Source organism: Lissotriton helveticus, chromosome 8 (assembly GCF_964261635.1).
Source record: "Lissotriton helveticus chromosome 8, aLisHel1.1, whole genome shotgun sequence".
Taxonomy (NCBI): domain Eukaryota; kingdom Metazoa; phylum Chordata; class Amphibia; order Caudata; family Salamandridae; genus Lissotriton; species Lissotriton helveticus.
The window spans coordinates 194552780-194572370 of record NC_136069.1 but is presented as its reverse complement, the minus strand read 5'-3'; the positions used below and the strand labels follow the sequence as shown (position 1 = coordinate 194572370).

The following is a 19591-nucleotide window of genomic DNA, read 5'->3' as shown; positions in this document are numbered from 1 at the left end:
CTTTTATACCCAGAACAAAGAGGTGGGCTCCAGGGGTTATAAGGATGATCTCCTGTTCAAGCTACCATGGTGCAACAACCTACCAGAGACTGTTCCTGCAATTGCCCAGCTGTCCAGTTCCAATTTGACCAGCCACGTTGACCTTAGCTAAAGTGAGCTCTGACCCCCAGATGCCTTTTCTGTGGTCCTGAAACAGAGTTTTGTCTGGCTCGACTTCTCCCACCACTGGAGGGGGGAGGTGGGCTAGTTACTCTGGAAGAGTCCAACTAGGGAGGTGGCAATACTGCAGGGGAAGAAGGACCATACTCCAATTAACTTGAAGAGGCTGAGGGATTGGCTAGAGGTCAGAAAGAGGCAGAGGAGACTTTACAAGGATTTCAAGGGGCATTTACATTGGGGCTACTGGAACTCAGAAGGTGTTTTTCAGCAACATCTGTTCCCCATGAGGTTTGGGCCAAGTTTATGAAAGAGGAAAGCGAAGGGAGAATGGAGGGCCCATTTTTTGGATTGGCCATTAGAATACCTAATAAATTCTCCAATAGGAATGGTACCCAAAAAAGAACAGGGCGAGTCGTGGCCTGATGGATATTCAGTCAATTACCATATAGTAGAGGAGCGGACTAAAGTTTAGTATGCATCAAATCATTTTGCCTTCAAAATGGTGGCCCAGGCAGTGATGGGAGCATATATGGCAAAATGTAACATGAAGTCAATATTTCAACTAATTCTGGTACACTCACATGGTTTTCAGCTTCTTGGAATTCAGTTTCAAGGAACATTGTTTGTTGACAAATTATTGCTTATGGGTTGTTCGGTGTCCTGAGCCCTTTTTGAGAAGTTTAGTAGTTTTCTTCAATGGGCATTTGATTCTTTTTCGTAGTGCACAACTATTACACATTACTTGGTTGATTTTTTACTGGTGGGAAATCAGCAAAAGGCATTGTGTGCTGACATGCTCGCTACTGTTCAGGCTGTGGTGGCAGATGTTGGTGTTCCTCTGGCCCCAGAGAAGACAGTTGGACCACATAGAGTTTTGTCATACTTGGGTACTGATTGCCTGCAGATAAGAATGAGGCATTGCAACTGTTGCATGGTTGTAAAAAAGGTCACGGACAACTGATGAACAAAGATCCTTAAGTATTGCCCGGCGGTGTCGCCACTTGAACCCACAGAATATTAATCAATGAAGAGGCAGGCGCTGGAGACGGGAAGGCAGGAAACAAGGTTTATTCTCTCCGGAGGAGAACACATCAGTTCGGACAGCAAGTATCGTCACGAGGTGCTCTAACCGCATCTCTGAGGCCTGGCCTCTTATACACAGTTTATGAATTTTATTGCAGGTAACACATTCTTGTAATGCTTTGAAGTATGAAAGGACATCCTCTGAATCTCCCCTTCAGGCCCGTTCCCACACACATTTACAGTTGAAGTCCCCACCCCGGTCACAACAGGTGATGATTATCGCGCAGCTGGACATTCCGCCGATTCACGGAATGTGTGGGGTTGATCGGATCTCATAGGGTGGGGGCTTTGATCAACTCGAGGGTCCTTTAATGGGGGAAGCTTCCTACCGTACGGGGGGGCAATAAACAGTCTCCGCAGGGCCAGGTGGCGGCCTGGGAACGAGGAAGACAAACGGGCACGCAGGAAAGGGGGTTTGTATCAAAGGGCCTGGGACCATGAAAGGAATGAAGGGAGGTGTCGCGCTGGGAACAGGATGGGATTCCGAGGCAGAGCTGCGCTGAAGAGGGGTTTACGACTCAAGGCATGTGAGAGCGGGGGGGTTGTCAGCGCGCGGGGAGGGTGCCTGCGAGGTTGAGGGAGAGAGAGAGACGCGCTGGCTATCAGCGAGGGGCAGGGAGGCCATGGTGCTCAAAATGGCTGCCGCTTACGTGCACGGATGGGTTCAAGAAGAGCAAGATGGCGCCGATAATGTTGACGTTTGCAGCCTAACTTTTAACAGTCCTCCCTTTTCAACATATCTAGCCAACTTGCCTACTCAATGTCAATCTTCATCAAATTCTTAACCTCAGCATCATATAATGCTCCCATGCGTTCGTTTCCAAAGTCCACAGTCTTAGGGCAAAGACAATTTGTACATAATGAACACAGAGGTGGCAGACATTGAATTCCTAAGCATAGACCGCATATCACAACTACAGGAATCAGGATAATGGTGAACAGTCTCCAGCCCCAGTTCTTAACGGTGTTCCAGAACCAACCACCAAGCGACCATTCTTCCTGTTCCTGGTGGACTTCTGAAGAGAGTCTGTGAAGATGTTCGATGGCTTTGTACACTGAGGGTGAGTTGTCCGGTATGTATGTACAGCAGCTGGACCCAATAATGCGTAATGCTCCACCACGGTCCGCAAGAACCACATCTAGGACAAGGCGGTTCTGGAGGGCCACCAGGCGGACCGCTTGAAGCTCGGCGGTGTTGTTAGCAAAGATACCAGCTGTGATGTTCATTGTTGTCTCAACTGCCTGAGTCAGATGTCGGATGGCACGGCTGTTTGCCATCGGGCCCCAGAGGGGAACAAGTCCCTTCATAGCATCGAGGAACTGCGCTCCTGTTGAGTCGGCTTGCTCAATGTCCTTGGCTCGTTTTTGTCTATGGTGATTCGCTGGGTCCACATAAGTCGGAGGAAGGATGAAGGAGATGAAACAAGTGCCCCCCCAGCCTTTGGGGAGCCAGGTGTAGGCCTTTGTGCCGCAGACGAAATACATGTTTGGGGACGACACAAAGGAAGGTGGATCCATGGAGTCCAAAGTCCTGGTAAAACGGCAAGCACTGCGACCCACCAGCTGTGTCCCACGTCCTTCTATGCACATGTGGCCTGTGACGTTGATGACTGATAGGGCCACAGTCAGAGTGGCGGCCGTTCGTTTCCGCAGGTAGGAGAAGGTGGGTCTGGTTGGATTGTTGAACACCTGCATTTCAATTCGTTCTTTAGCAGGGATGTCCATGTGGACTGAGTCGTTGGAGGTCTGCGGGCAGAAGTGTGTCTTTGTTTTGTTTCGCCAGACCCCGTGGTAGAAATGCGTTACGGTTTTGCTAGAGGTGGCATTATCCTTATAGCTTTCTTGCAGGAGGATCAGCCAAGCAAGGCAGGAGCCATGAACTGAGAAGGGTGAAGGGATGAATGGTATCGAGTGTCCAGTGGCGTGGGGTAGCAACCCACAGATCCAACAGTTGGTGGCATTGGTGGCGAGATTGTGCTGGTGAAGTAGCTGTACGAAAGAGTTATTCCAAAACTCCTTTCGCCTCTCTCTGAGTTGAGGAGAGAGCGAAATCAGATAATGTTCCTTCATGGTGGTAGGCTGAGCAGTGGTCAGGAATGTTTCGTGAGCGGGTGCATTTTCTTCCACAATCCAGAGTGTGGTCATGAGGAGAAAGCAGAAAAGGATTGTGATGAAGAGTGCAATTGTCTTTGAGCTGTGGAGTCTGTCTGTTCTTGGGTTTCTGTAGTGGGTATTTCCTGTTGCCTCCATCATCTTCTTATTTGGCGCTTCCATCATCTTCATCTTCAAGGTGCTCGGTAGTGGGCAGAACCACAGACTTAGTTTAGCTTCTCTCCAGGTAACCCTTGGTTGCTTTTGGGTCACCGTTCTGAGATTCAACTTAGTTCGTGGTCTACTTAGCCGAAGCTCCCTCCTTTCGACGCAGGAAATACCCTTCTCTGGATGGCACAGTGGGATCAGAGAATTTTGAAAGTTCAAGTGCTTCGGTATCAGGATAGCAGGTTAGCGACGGACGGTCCTTGTTCAGGAGCTCTTCTTGGTTGTCGATGTTTTCTGTCGTGGCCAGGGTCGAGGAGACCTTCTTACAGTGGTGTGCGTGCAGCCAGTGCCGTTTCCCCTCCACACGAAGAGCCGTCCGGGTGGTGATTAACACTTGCCAGGGGCCCGTCCACCGGGGTTCCAAACTCTTCGACCGCTGAAAGTTTCGGATCAGCACGAAATCCCCAGGTTGGATGGCGTGACCCGGACCCCTGGAAGCATCGGGGATGGCCTGCTGCACCTGTTGATGAATGACAGACAGAGTTTCAGTCAATTTATACAGATAATCAGACATTAGGACGTCCGGGACGTCATGAATGGAAGTTGGTTTCGGTGCTGACCAGACACTCATGGGTCGGCCGAAAACAACTTCATAAGGTGTTAAGTGATGTTTGGTGGGGGTGGAACGCATCGATAGCAATGCCAGTGGGAGGGCGTCTGGCCATTTCAGACCTGTGGTAGCCACTATCTTGGCCAGTTTAAGCTTTAGTGTGGCATTGTGTCGCTCAACAAGTCCAGCAGACTGGGGGTGGAAGACTGCGTGGAACTTCTGTTTGATGCCCAACCCCTTTAAGATGAGTTAGATGACTTCGGCTATGAAGTGGGGGCCATTATCGCTCCATAAAATACGACAAAGGCCGTAACGGGGGAAAAACTCCTTTAACAGTACTTTTGCAGTGGCCATAGCAGTGTTGTCGCGGGTTGGGTATGCTTCCACCCATTTGCTAAATGCGCATACCACAACAAGTACATATTTCAGGCCTTGGCATCTGTCTAGCTGGATGTAGTCCATCTGCAGGACTTCGAACGGGTGATCTGGGACCCCAAATCCTCCCCGGGGTACTACAGCTCCTTTCCCGGGGTTGTGTTGCAGGCATATCAAGCACTGTTGGACCAGACGTTTGGCGGAGTCTGTGATTTTATCATTGTGCCAAACTCTGGAGACAAGTTCAATCATGGGGGCTGATCCTATGTGGGCAGGGGAGTGTGCCATAGTCAGTATGGGAATCAGATACGAGTCAGGTAGCAACCATTTGTTCGTGTCTCTTGTCCGCCAGCAGCCTTCGTCATCTTTTAATCCCACCCGGGTCCATTCAGTCAGTTCGTGCTGTGTGCTAGCCATTTGAATGTCTCTGATAGTGTCCCTAGCGTCAGTCCATTTTTCTGCTTGTGACCTGGTCACGTACATATGTGTTGTCGTCCTGTTTTCAGCTGTCGTTCGGGCAGTGATGTCGGCTAGTGCATTTCCCTGTCCAATAATGTCTGTCACCTTTTTGTGTGCCTGGCATTTGATGACTGCAAGCTTCTTGGGGAGGAGGACAGCCTCGATCAAGGCGGAGACTAGATCCCCGTGCAAAATGGGGGTGCCTTGTGAGGTCAGGAATCCCCTTTCCCTCCAAAGTAGCCCAAAATGGTGAACCACCCCGAAGGCATACTGGCTGTCGGTGTAAATGTTCGCTGTGGTTCCTCCTGCCAGAATGCAGGCTCGTGTCAGGGCAATCAGTTCCGCTGCCTGGGCAGATCGTTGCGTGATGCGGGCTGTCTCGACTACAGTTCGAGCCGTGGTGACTGCATAGGCAGCGGAAGTGGTGCCATCGGGGAGTTTGATGCAAGAACCGTCCACCCACAGCTCTCCGTCAGGGTCAGGGAAAGCCGTGTCTCTGAGGTCAACCCTACTTCTGGTCTGTTCGTCCGTAAGAGTCACGCAGTCATGTACAGGGTGCACATTGGGATCATTCTCAGGTAAGGGTAACAGAGTTGCCGGGTTCAATGTGGTGCATCTTTTCAGGGTGATATGGGGTGCAAGCAAGGTCAGTTCGTATCCAGTCAGTCGTGCACTCGTCAGATGTTGCGTCTTGGTTTGGTTCAGGAGGGTGTCAACTGCATGGGGTACCAGTACCGTGAGGGGATTCGAGAGCACGATCCCCTCACTCTGTCGGATAGAGATTGCAGCAGCAGCTACAGCTCGAAGGCAGGCAGGCAAGGCTCTGGCTACAGGGTCAAGAGTGGCAGAGAAGTAAGCACACGGTCGTTGCTTTGGGCCAATGGACTGGGTCAGGACAGATAAGGCGCACCCCTCCCTCTCGTGAGTGTAAAGGGAGAAGGGTTTTGCGTAATCGGGGGTACCTAGGACAGGGGCCGAACAAAGGGCATCTCGTAGTTCCGTGAAGGAGGTTTGACACTCAGGGGTCCAAGGGAGTGGGAAGGGGACGTCTTTAGCTAGCAGAGAAAGCAGCGGTTTCACAATGAGGCTAAAGTTCGGTAATCACTGTCGGCAGAAGGAGGTGAGGCCTAGTAGGGAACAAACCTGTTTCTGGGTTTTAGGGACAGGAGTTTCGAGAATGGTTTGGATCCGGTCGGGAGTGAGTTTCCTTCCTTCTTTGGACAAAAGGTGACCTAGGTAAGTGACCTGTGGTTGGCAGAATTGTAACTTCTTTTTGGAGACCTTGTGGCCATTTTCCGCAAGGAAGTGCAGGAGTTGAATGGTGGCTGTAACTGCTAATGGAGTGGTGTCGGCTGCCAAAAGGATGTCATCGACATATTGCACTAACACCACTCCATCGGGTAACTGGACTTGATCCAGTTGTCTCTTGAGGGCCTGGCTGTAGATGCTAGGGCTTTCTGTGTAGCCCTGGGGTGCTCGGCAGAACCTATATGAGCGGGCTTTTAGGGTGAAGCCGAAGAGATATCGGCTGTCTGGGTGGATGGGGATGGAAAAGAATGCGTTCTTAAGGTCAATGACAGTGAAGGTGGTGGCAGTAGAATGAATCAAAGTCAGGATGGTGGTGATGTCTGAGACCACAGGGTACTGGGGTACCACCACTTTGTTGATCTCTCGTAGGTCAATGATAAAACGGTATGCTTTCTCATCTCCCTCTCCCTGTTTCTTGATGATGGGCAAAATAGGGCTGTTGCAAACGTTGCTAACCACTTCCTCTACCACTCCTGCGTCTATCAGCGATTGAATAATCTTCACCAATGCCTTCTCGCCCTCGGGCGATATCCGATATTGTGGAAGTTTCGGGAGTGTTGCATCTGGTCGGACAGTAATGTGCACTGGGTCAATCAACATGCGCCCTACGTCCGAATCCGTCTTGGCCCACAGATATGGAGGCAGAGTGTCAAGCAGGGATGTGTCAGCATCGGTGATGGAAAACATGCGTCGGGGAGGGCAATGTCTAAGCAGAACGGGGTTGTCGTAAAGGAAAACTCGAACTCCGTCTTGAGAACATCTGATTGTCGCTCGGAAGTGTTTCAATAAATCAAGTCCCATAATGGCGTCAGGGCTATTTGAGGAAAGCAAAAACGTGGTGTCAGTGGTGTTATTTTCTACGTCAAAGAGGATCGGGGCAGACAAAGGGTTAGTGGAGGGCGTTCCATCGAAACCTGTCGATGTTATAAGTGAGCCAGACAAGGGTGCCCTTGGAATCAGTCGTTTAGATAACGCACTACGTGTTGCGCCAGTGTCTACCAGAAACGGAGACTTTGTACCCAGGACCTTAGCAGTGACGTAAGGGCCTTGCTGGTCAACATAGAGCTCGACTGGATCCCTCCCTTGCCCTTGGCAGTCCTATGCAAAGTTGTGGGCGTCATCGTAGTCAGATTGCTGATATTGGTTCTGCCTGGGTCGATCAAATGTATTCGGTCTGCCTGATCTGTCGTTAGTCGTGTCATTTGGGGGGCCTCGCTGTTGTCCCTTATTTCTCGGTCCACTTGCTATGTCCTTGGGGTCTTTGTTTCTGATTATTTCCAGAAGAACTGGGCACTGGGACTTCCAATGGCCAGTTCCTTTGCAGAAAGCACACTGGTCCTCTCTAAGGTCTGTACGTCCACTGTGGGGAGTCAAAGTGCGGTCCTGGGGAAATGCAGCCTTAGGGGCGTTCGTCTGATAGTTTCCCCGGTATTGGTCTCGTCCTATAGTCACCCCTTGCAGTTGGGCAATCATCACCCTCTCTTTCAAGTCCTTCTTCTTTTTCTCGGTTGCCCTATCGTTTTCATTTTTCTGATGTTCATAATATTGGGACATCTGGAGGATAGCCGTAGGTTTGAAGGCTGCCCAACTACTCTCGCTAGCCTGTAGTTTCTGGGAGACCTCCGATGACAGACCCTTAACATAATTCTGGACAAACAGATGGTGTCCGGTTGCAGTGGTAATGTCCTGGCCGCTGTAATCGGAGAACACCGTTTCAAACCGGGAGAAGTATTCCGATACATCCTCCTGGGGTTTCTGGCGACAGGCCGTTACTATCGACCAGTCCACTTTCTTTTCTGGAATCAGGGTTTTTAATTTCTGTACGATTTTATCTGGAAGGTCTAGAATGGATTTCAACGGCTTTTGTCCAGGTCCTCGTTGTTTATTTTGGGCTTATCGAGTTGTGACCAGGTATGTCCAAACAGCTCAAGGTGGTCGACTTTCCGGATTTGCTTCCACACATCAGCTGGTAGACATAACCCGAAAAACAAGTCGATGTCAGCCAGGGTCATGATCGTTGAACCTAGGGCTGTACCCAATTCAGTATACAAGGCAGTGGGGTTTTTACGTAGGTCAGGCAGAGATTTCCGGAATGTCAGAATCTCTTGCCGGTCCCATGGCTGGTAGACCCAGTTGTACACTACCCTTCCTTTTGCATCTTGGTGGTTTGCATCATCGTTAGTCCCTGCACCTCGGGGAGGAACCCAGTAAGGGGCAGCCTCTCGTATCGGCATCATGGTGTTAGATTGCCCAGTTTGTGGTTCGGTCGCCACGGATGCCGTGGGTTTAGTTCCCGATTCTCGTTCAGTGAGGTGGCGGAAAACCTCAAGCGTACGCGTAAGGAGGTCCGTCACATCACACTCGCCCTCATCCCCGATATCGACCTTCCGGTACAGAGTCGTTAGGCTCTCGGGACCTTTGTCTCGATATCGGTCCTCGTATGCGTTCAAGACATGGTAACACAGTCGTACGGAAAAATGTCGTCTGTGACTCCCTGTATACGAGTTAAACATATCCGTGATATACTCTTCATCTTCCTTCCTTTCTACCAGTGCCCTTGCTATCTTGTCGATCCCTGCTCGCTCATCTTTGCTTAGTCTGCTTGTTCTTGCAGAACCAACCCTTCGGGTCTCAGGGTCGCCTAACGTTGTCGTTTGTGTAGTATTTAATACAAGGGGTTCGGCCGGCACAGAGGCCATGGGGGCCGAAGCTGTGGCGCTACCCTCGTTTGTACCTGGGGGTGGTGAGTGCTGTGCTAAGGGTTGGGAAGGGACATATGGAGGGGGCATGTAGATGATCGGAGGACCTAACAGCAGATCATCGTTGGCTCGTTGTTTCGAGGGTAAATCAGGGTAGAGCGTGGAGGACGTTCTAACCGGACACTGGCTTGATGTTTCCATTTCTAGTTTCTGTTTGGCTTTCTCTCTTTCCTTTATCTCTCCTTCTAGTTTCTGAGCAGCTAGGTGGGCTGCTTTTCGCAGCTCTTTTCCCAACCTACTCTCGGTTTTCTTTTTACGTTGTTCAGTTTCTTTGCGCCACATGCCGAAACTATCAAGCATAGTGGGCGTTGTCTTGTTTTTACCAAGGGCTGCTTCTAGCGCGTTTATTTTGTCATCATCAAAGGATCCTATCAGTGGCCACTGACTTTCTCGATCCTTTTTCGTATATTTATGCCACAGCTTGTTATAGGCTATAGCGATCAATCCATGCTTCATGAACATGTCCTTATTAGGGGTGCCTTCCAGTGGAGCCGGATGGTCCATCTCTAATAAGCGGTCCGGGCTAAACAGGCTACCAATCAGTGGGGAGAAGACAGACATGACGGAGCACAACGGGGACAAAAGTCAGCACTGCCTATCTTATCACTGCGTGCAAAGACTAGACAGAATATTCCTATTCTACGTTGTTTGCAGGCAGTGAATACCTCATGAACCAATATCAAATAGTCAACGTTCGGTCAAAAAAAACAATTCAGTGGGGAGAATAAGTAGGCCCGCAAAGGTCTGCGTTACCTACCCTTTCACTATCTGTAAAAAGGGGGGAGGGGGCTCTTTCCTGTTTGCAGACAGAGAATCTCCAGAAAACAATCCGCGAACAATAGTTCAATTTCAAATAATTAATCAGTGGGGGAGAAAGATAGGCACGACGGCTGCATTGCCTATCCTCCACTGCTTGCAAAGAGAGAGCCTGTTGTTTCTCCGTTTGCAGACAGTGGATCTCCAAATAAATTAACAAAGAGTAATACTAGTATTTTCTAAACAATTCAAATAATCATTTCGCAATTCGTCGTGTTTACACGACCTTACCCGGACCGCATGGACAGTTTCTTGTCTTCCGAATCCAGCGCCCGATCGTCCTCTTTTCTTCGTAATCCTCGCGGCACTCCTGATGGTTCCCAGTCAGGACCGTAGATCGCTCGAGAGAGGTCTGTTCGGAACCAGTGAAGTTCGGATGATCGGCTGTCAGACGAGGGTCTATCGGACAGGTGCACTTCCCGATCGTTGCAGTCGTTCACCCTGTCGTCAGGACCTCTCCCACTGGATCCACGAGTCGCTGATGGGCCCCACGTTTGGGACGCCAATTGTAAAAAAGGTCACGGACAACTGATGAACAAAGATCCTTAAGTATTGCCCGGCGGTGTCGCCACTTGAACCCACAGAATATTAATCAATGAAGAGGCAGGCGCTGGAGACGGGAAGGCAGGAAACAAGGTTTATTCTCTCCGGAGGAGAACACATCAGTTCGGACAGCAAGTATCGTCACGAGGTGCTCTAACCGCATCTCTGAGGCCTGGCCTCTTATACACAGTTTATGAATTTTATTGCAGGTAACACATTCTTGTAATGCTTTGAAGTAGGAAAGGACATCCTCTGAATCTCCCCTTCAGGCCCGTTCCCACACACATTTACAGTTGAAGTCCCCACCCCGGTCACAACAGGTGATGATTATCGCGCAGCTGGACATTCCGCCGATTCACGGAATGTGTGGGGTTGATCGGATCTCATAGGGTGGGGGCTTTGATCAACTCGAGGGTCCTTTAATGGGGGAAGCTTCCTACCGTACGGGGGGCAATAAACAGTCTCCGCAGGGCCAGGTGGCGGCCTGGGAACGAGGAAGACAAACGGGCACGCAGGAAAGGGGGTTTGTATCAAAGGGCCTGGGACCATGAAAGGAATGAAGGGAGGTGTCGCGCTGGGAACAGGATGGGATTCCGAGGCAGAGCTGCGCTGAAGAGGGGTTTACGACTCAAGGCATGTGAGAGCGGGGGGGTTGTCAGCGCGCGGGGAGGGTGCCTGCGAGGTTGAGGGAGAGAGAGAGACGCGCTGGCTATCAGCGAGGGGCAGGGAGGCCATGGTGCTCAAAATGGCTGCCGCTTACGTGCACGGATGGGTTCAAGAAGAGCAAGATGGCGCCGATAATGTTGACGTTTGCAGCCTAACTTTTAACATGGTGTGTTGCTGAAGAAAAAAGCGTCAGTGAAAGAGATGCAGGTTTTGTTGGGTCACTTAAACTTTGCCGGAGAAGTTGTAAAGGTGGGCAATGGGTCTTGGCATGGGTGGGTAAACAACTATTGCACCACAGGGTTCATATTTCCGCTGGTTTGAAGGCAAATTTGAGGGTGGGGAAGGTTTTTCTGGGCAGGTTCACATGGAGTACCTTTGGAAGATCTGGGGGGAAGACGGTAAGTAGTTCATTCAGATTAGTGGAGGTGGTGTGCTGAGAAATGGTCAGAAGGTTGGAAACTTGGTGGGATGCACATTGCCTTTCTGGAATTATTTCCTTTGGATGTGGCTGTGTGACTGTTGGGTACACATTTTCAGAACAGAAAAGTTTTATTTAATGTTGACAACAAAGCAGTTGTAGACATTGTAAATAAACAGGAAGGGATCCAAAGGTTTCCCAATTGCTAAGAGTTTTTGTATTACAGTGCCTGATGTATAATGTGACTTTTCAGGTGAGGCACGTCCCCAGAATCATCAATGACCTTCCGGATGCTATATCCGCTTCACAATGGAGGACATTCATGGACTCACACTGGAAACACCCATGCCTGAGGAACTCTGGGAAGTTCACAGTACAGATTACTGAGTCTGGTGGAGGTTTTGTTGATATCATCTACACAAAGGGCATATCGGCAAGCTTGAATGGAGTTCAATGATTCTGGAGCACACAGCAGGGATGGTAGGGATATTGGGGTGGACGAGGAGAGGAATTATGTTCTGAATTTCATGTTGGACATAATAGACAGAGGGTTATCACCCGCGTCCATTGCAGGTAAACTGTCAGGAATTGCATTTTATGAGAAAATGTTTTGGGGATACATGCCATCGACAGGGAAGTTGGGCAGAAGGTTACTAGAGGGATGGGCGAGGGATCGTGCAACAAAGAAAATGCTTTGCAGACCAGTTTCACATCAGTTGTTGGAGAAACATGTTCCGATACTAGATTCTATATGTTTGACAGAAGATGAAGCAAAGTTGTTTTCAGGAGGGGGTTTGGTTTGGTGTTTTTTTGTGTTTTCTCCTTTTCTGACTTAATTGGCAGTAGGAATGAGGCGTTTTTGCGCTTTACTGATGTCATGGAAAGGAGGGATAGGTTGGAGGTAAAGATTGTAATGGGAAAAACAGACCAGGAGGGGGTAGGTAGAAGAGTGGTCTTACATCATTATCCAGTTTAGTTGATTTGTCCTATGGCAGCATGGGAAGCTTTGAAAACAAGGTGGGGAATTGGGGGTTTTCTATTCAGGCACTGGGAGGATAACAGGTTGAAGATTTGTTAAGTGCTGTTGGTGCTTCATAAAGCATTGAGAGGTTTGCGTTTACCAGCCAATGATTGGAATGGCTACAGAAGCTGATGCATGGGGTTGGGGATAGCCAGGATTAAACACTGTGGGGTTGGATATCAGACTGCTTTGAAAGATATTGGGCCTGTATGGGTGTTACATTAAGAAGTACTTGTTGAAATGTTACTTTGTCAAATTTCATGTTTTCTTTCGCTGGTTGTTTGCAGGTTGTGTGCCTGGACCTCATAGAGGTTTCATCTCAGTTTGGATATGTGGGCTCTCTTTTGTAAAGTGGCAGCAAGGCAGGCATCACAGCAGCGATATGGCAAACAATTGGGTTTTGATGACCTGCAAGTCCAGATTCATTGGTTTGGTAAAGGTGGCATTAGATGAAGGGAATTGTTAATTCCTTTGAATAAACTACAGAGCCCAAGTGCGACCCATCCGCAAGAATACCGCCACTGCGTGGGCTGACATGACCAATTTGAGACCCATTTCCCTTTTACCATTCATGGGAAAGCTCATAGAAAAGCACGTCAATAAGCACTTGTCTAATCACCTGGAACACACTGGTGCACTAGATCCATCTCAGTCGGGCTTTAGACCAAAATACAGCACGGAAACAGCATTGCTGTCGATTACCGATGATCTACGCATGCTCCAGGACAAAGGAACATCAGCCGTCCTGGTGTTGCTAGATTTATCGGCAGCTTTTGATACCATCTCACATGAAATTTTGGTCGAGCGTCTGACTGAGAGTGGACTAGGGGGCATGGCACTGGCTTGGCTAAAGAGCTTTCTTTTGGATCGAACCCAATGTGTCACCATGGGAGATTTTCGATCCAAGGAGACCAGGATTACTAAGGGGGTGCCACAGGGCTCTTGTTTGAGCCCCACATTATTCAACATCTATGTGGCCCCCCTGGCGAATATCCTGAGAGCCTTTGGTTTTTGTCCAGTGTCATATGCTGACGATACCCAGCTGCTCTTTCCCTTTGACCACCTAACTCCAGAGGTATTACATTCTTTCTCTGAGGGGATGAGAGCAGTTTCCCAATGGATGTCTTTGAACATGTTGCAGTGCAATGTTTCAAAGACAGAGGTTATGCTCTTCGGTGAGGCTAAGATCTGCTGGGCTCCTGACTGGTGGCCTTTAGACCTAGGCCCAGTCCCTGAGCCTAAGCAGATAGTCAAGAACCTAGGGTTCCGTCTGGAACAAGAACTCAGCCTGAAGCAGCATGTTACCAACCTTGTTGGGTCCTGTTTTCGAACTATAGGACTGCTGCGCAGAGTTTTTCCATTGCTTCCAGACACCATTAGAAAGACCCTGGTCCAGGCGCTGGTTATCAGTCGTCTCGACTACTGTAATGGCCTCTTGTTGTCAGCTAATGAGGAGGATCTGGACAGGTTACAGGTCGTGCAGAACACTGCAGCTAGGCTGGTTGTAAATGCTCCTCCCAGAACACCATCAAAACCACTTCTTGCCAGGCTTCATTGGCTCTCCATTCGTCAGAGAGTCATCTTTAAGATCTGTTGTACGGTACATAAAGGACTTCATGGTTTGGGTCCCTCTTATCTGGCAGACAAGTTTGTGCCGTATGTCCCTTCCCGTGCTCTACGGTCCAGTGATCAAGCGGGCAAGGCAAGGGGGTAAGGCTCTGTCGGTAAGGGGACCGAAGATTTGGAATGGCCTCCCCCTCCAGCTTAGGCAGCTTGAAAATCATCTGGCCTTCAGGAAAAAGCTGAAGACGTTCTTGTTCCAGGTCTAACCATACAGTTTCAGAATTGGATTGCAGTTATGTAACTCGATCTCCTGCAGGTTCGGCAGTCATACAGCGCGGAGATACTCCCCTGGGAGTCTATTCTAGCGCTCTACAAACACGCAAAAATAAAAATAAAAATAAATGCAGCCGCTGTTCTCATAATTCATTTAGGGCAAAATGACCCGGTAAAGGTGAAGGGCATGGGATTGCTAAAGGAAATAAAAAAGGATTTAAGAGAGATACGCTGGTTATGGACAAGAGCTACCAGTGGCAGCTCCTCCGCCATGGCAGGGGAGTGTCATCCCTTACCTGGCGCAGAACCAGCAAAGGAAAAATAACATGATACTCTAGCATCTTTTTATTTTTTGTTTGCCAGCTTGTGCATGGAGAGGCGGGGGATGGGAGGGAGTGGAGTAGTGCTTGTGCACTTCCGAGTCCCTAAGTGCTCATGTGTGTTTAGCCGGCCGTCTCAGTAGCCGGGCTGGAGAAACCTGCACAGACTCCCTGGTCTGAAAAGTTTTTTAGAGATGACGGGGTGCACTTGATGGACGTCACCATGTAATTATACCTAATTAACTAAGGTAAGGATGAGCGAGTTCGTTAGGGGTGAAAGTTTGAGCGGGAGTTGGGCTATTTTGTTCTTACATGGGTGGGGTGTGGCAGAAAAGGTTCAAGGTTTGATTTTTATGAGTGGCAGGTTTTACACTGTAGGTAAGGTTACAAGCAGAGTTAGTTTCGTTGAGGTATGAGGCGGGGGCATTGGCTTACAGGCATTGACAGCAAACAGTCACGTTGGACAGAATGGTTCCCAGAAAGTCATAGAGGGAATGGTATGACTGTTGGGGAGAGTTGAGTTAAATAGGAAGGTGAATGCTAGAGAGGGGCAGGGTTTATTCAGGCTAACTTTAGTTTGTATGGCTTTTGCCAAGGTTGTGTATATGTTTATATTGTGATGCCCAACTGTATTATTTAAGCGGCCTTTTTTAAACACTTGTGTTAGTAGTGAAGTGGGTTTCGCCGTCGTGCCGGATGTGGCTTTGTAGGGGGTAGGTTACCTCAAGCCTTGACCCTTCGGGGTCTTCTGTCAAGAGGTGAAGGTCAGGGTGCTTGCTGGACAGGTGATGGTCAGAAGGGTTAAAGGATAGGGGTTAAAAAGATATAATCAGCAGGGTGGGGTCTTTTTTAGGTGAGTACACGCTGGCACAGGGTAGATATAAAAAGTGGGCATTTTTTAACCCCCCCATCAAGGAATAGTTAGGGTGTTTAACATTTACAGGTGTGCAGAGAGGGGCAGTGATAAGGGGACAGGAGTGCTGTTTGAAGTTGTATATGTTTTCTATACTTAGCTTGTCGCGAATAAGCAGGTGCAGGCGGGTTATACACTGTATCTTGGGTTACAATTTGGGTTGGTTTGGCTGAGGTATGGGCGGATCATCTCTGAGGTTGGGGAACATTGGGTTACAGTTGTTTACAGGTAAACACGTCAAGCTGGACAGAAGAGTTTCAGCTAGTGAAAGAGGGAATAGTGTGACAGTGGGGGGCAGGGGAGTTAAATAAGAGGAATGCTAGGGGAGGGGTAAGGGGGCAGGGTTTGTTGAGGAACATGATGTATTAGCTAGGTTTACTTTTATTTGAATAGCTTTTGCAAGGTTGTTTATGTGTCTATATTGTGATGCAAACCTATCTGCTGTCTTTTTCACAAAGTTATGGTGTCTGTAGTAAATTGGTTTGCGTCATCTCGCCTGAAGTGGACTTGCTACATAGGGCTTGAGTCGAGGGTAGACGATGTCTATCCACTGTTTTCAGAGGGTAGAACACCGTCTACCCTGCTGCAAAGCTGGCACTTTCAGCGGAGTACATGTTGTGATTTCTCGTGCACACTAATATACCTTTGCTTGTATTACCTTTACTGCCGTGCTCACCAAGTGTGTATGTTGTCATTCATACACTTTATCTAACTCTAATTGTGCCACGGAAAACACTGCTTTGGACCACTGGGGACTGCTAACGAGTATATCATGTATGTTATTCACCCATATTGTAAGACTGCCACATATAAAAATCTTTAACAATACTCTCAAAAACAATTTTCCAGTTTATAGACATGTAGACCATTGTTGTGGTTTATCATCTGTTCACCTCCTGAAATACATAAACTTCTTATTTCAAATCAATGACACATTCATATGTATAAAATGCAAATTCAACAAAATTCAATCGAATGCGGTCGATTGTTGTAGCCCAATGCATTTCGGGATACTCGCCCAACTTCAGGGGCTCTTGTTCTCGACTCAAATTTAAAACAGACATAAACAATGATGACCAGCATGGTCAGCATTATATACGCAACCAATTGAAACTGCGCTGTAAAGGCTGGTACTCATAGATAACATTCTGACTGTGAAAAGGACAATTTAATGCGTTATTATCAAGAGAAACTGATTTGTGGAGCCTCATAAAATAATTACATCTGGAGAAGAAAAATAAGTCTAAAGAAAACCACCACATGCTCCATACTTTAAACGTGAAGTTAGTGCCAGCCTTGACATGCTGGTAATATCCATGTGCTTGTGCCCACTTGCCATATTGCGAGTTAACCATTATAAAAATGTCTCCCTGCAACAATGTGCTGTTTCATTACTTTAATGTAAACTTACTGTGTGCTCAAACGAAAATATCACGCTGTTCTGCCAATTCCTGGAAACACAAGAAACTTTCTAATGAGAAACTCTTGCCAAAAACACTCTTGGTTTAATTATTCTACATCTTCCTCGTAAGCACTATTAGGACGTACCAATACGTTTCTGACAGTCGCTCTGCTGCTCATACCAAGTTTGACTCCACCAACCTCATCCTGTACACATAAAGTGATTAAAAAAAATTAACCAGCGTCCAATATTATGGAAGTACCTTTCTAGTATAAATCACCACTGCACAGTGTGGAAATGAAGAGGAAGGGGTATGAAGGGTTCTAAGGTTTATTCATTATAGCTCCACAGGGAGTAGGCGTATCTGTACAGGCTTGGGAAGAAAGAATAATGACAGTTGGGAGAGAGGGGAGAGGAGAGGTCAGGTTGGAATGTTGGGGGAGCCAAAGGGAAGGGGTTAACACCAGGGATGCTCTCGTGCAGGAGAGCCAAGGCAGTTACTGTCACGCGCTGGGCGGCAGTAGCGCGTGACAGAATACATATGAATTACAACAAACAGCCCTTCTCCTTTCCCCCCGTCGTCATCGTAAATGGTTGTTCACATTATCTCCGTTAACGAAAATCCTTTCCTCCATCACCGCCACAAATCTCAAGCGACCGGAAATCCGAACGCTGACCAGTGCATGCCGGTTTTGTGCTTCTCCATGGCAGCATCATCAACAAGGGACTTTAGTTTTCTTATCAGGACATCTCCATCTTGGAGCGAATTGTTCACCCCTAGCTCCTCTTTCGAAACTTCTTGGTACGTGCTAACAGTGTTTACGAGGAAGATGTAGAATAATGAAACCAAGAGTGGTTTGGCAAGAGTTTCTCATTAGAAAGTTTCTTGTGTTTCCAGGAATTGGCAGAACAGCGCAATATTTTCGTTTGAGCACACAGTGAGTGTATATTATAGTAATGAAACAGCACATTGTTGCAGGGAGATATTTTTATAATGGTTAACTCACAATATGGCATGTAGGCAAAAGCACATAGATATTACTAGCATGTCAAGGGTAGCACTAACGTCAATGGTTCAAGTATGGAACATGTGGTGGTTTTCTTTAGACTTATTTTTCTCTTCTCCAGATGTAATTCTTTCATGAGAGTGAACAAATAAATCAAATTCTCTTGTTAATTATGCATTACATTTTCCTTTTCACAGTCAGAAGGTTATCCATGGGCACCAGCCTTCACAGTGCAGTTGTTTCAATTGGTTGCGTATATATAGTGGACCTTGCTGGTTATCATTGTTTATGTCAGTTTCAAATTCTATTTGCGAACAAGAGCCCCTGAAGAAGGTAAAGAATTCTGAAATGCATTGGGCTTCAACAGAAGATTGTGTTCAAGACTGAAGTTTGTTGAATTTGCATTTTATACATATGAATGTATCATTGATTTGAAATAGGAAGTTATGGGTAGATGCATCATTGTTGCCGTTTGCGATTCCTAAATTGCGAAAATTAAGGAATCGCAATTTAGAAGTCGCAAACGGCAATGCATGAACAATTCGCATTTATTTTTGCGATTCGGTATTTTTCCTTAATTGCGATTCACAATTTGCGAATCGCAATTAAGGAAAACCCTTCCCATTCATTCCTATGGGCCAAAAGGCCCATGGGAATGAATGGGAAGGCAATCACATTTTGCGAATTTCAAATCGCGATTCGCAAAATTTGAATGCAATTTCAAGGGTGCAGGGGGGTCCAAAGAACCCCTCCCTACACCCAAGGGCATGTGTGTGTGTAAATTTAAACTTCCAAAAATGCAAACTGTGCATATTTGATAGTTTTCTGTAAATTAGCATGAAGTTCAATTTCATGCTATTTTACCCCTTCCAAATTGCGAATTCGCAATTCAAAAATAATCATGCATTGCATTTAAGAAATCTCAAATTGCGATTTCTTAAATGCAATCGCAATTTTAGAAATCGCAACATGGTTGCGATTCCTAAAATTGCGAAATGCATGATGCATTCCAAATTAGTCAATTGCATTCGCAAACGGCCGAAAAATGCGATTCGCACCGTTTGCGAATGCAATTCTGTTTGATGCATCTAGGCATTAATGTTTTTCATTAGGTGAAAAGATGAATAAACCACAACAGTGGTGTACATGTTTATAAACGGGGAAAAAACTGGAAATTTGTTTTTGACAGTATTGTTAACCCCGTTGGAGCTCTGAGCCTCAGTGCTTGTGTGCTCAGGACGGCTCTCTGCCGTCCTCGCACATGGCACCGGAAATCCCTCTGGTGCAGGCACCAGAAGGATTTCCTTTCCTCCCCAGCAGCCTCTGGAGCTGGGGAAGAGCTTCCCCATCTTCCGAGGCTCTCCCCCCTGGTTACTGTGAAATGACAATATGTGCTCACGTTGCGCTGACGCCATCTCATAGAAACCGAAACTGAAATGAGCCTTTAGGGTCATTCCCGTTTCACTTTCTATGCTCCCCGAGCATGTAGAAAGACTGGAGAGGTATCATTGGAAAGGGGAGATCTCCCCTTTCCCATGGTATCCCTCCCTAGTAGATCCCACTTGGGAACCGCCCCAAGAGTGTGATCCCCAAGCAGGGATCCACCCACTAGACACCAGGGAGGGGGGAGCAGCCCC

The 19591-nt window shown here is 47.7% G+C and overlaps 1 long non-coding RNA gene across 3 annotated transcripts in view; it reads right to left on the bottom strand.

The window, feature by feature from the left end:
• Positions 1 to 17362, bottom strand: part of LOC144772516 (uncharacterized) — a 434413-nt gene extending 417051 nt beyond the window's left edge. For all 3 annotated transcript variants that reach the window (XR_013599787.1, XR_013599788.1, XR_013599786.1), the window contains exon 1: positions 17210 to 17362. This is a non-coding gene — a long non-coding RNA (uncharacterized LOC144772516). The remainder of the gene's footprint in view (positions 1 to 17209) is intronic.
• Between the last annotated feature and the right edge of the window lie 2229 nt (positions 17363 to 19591).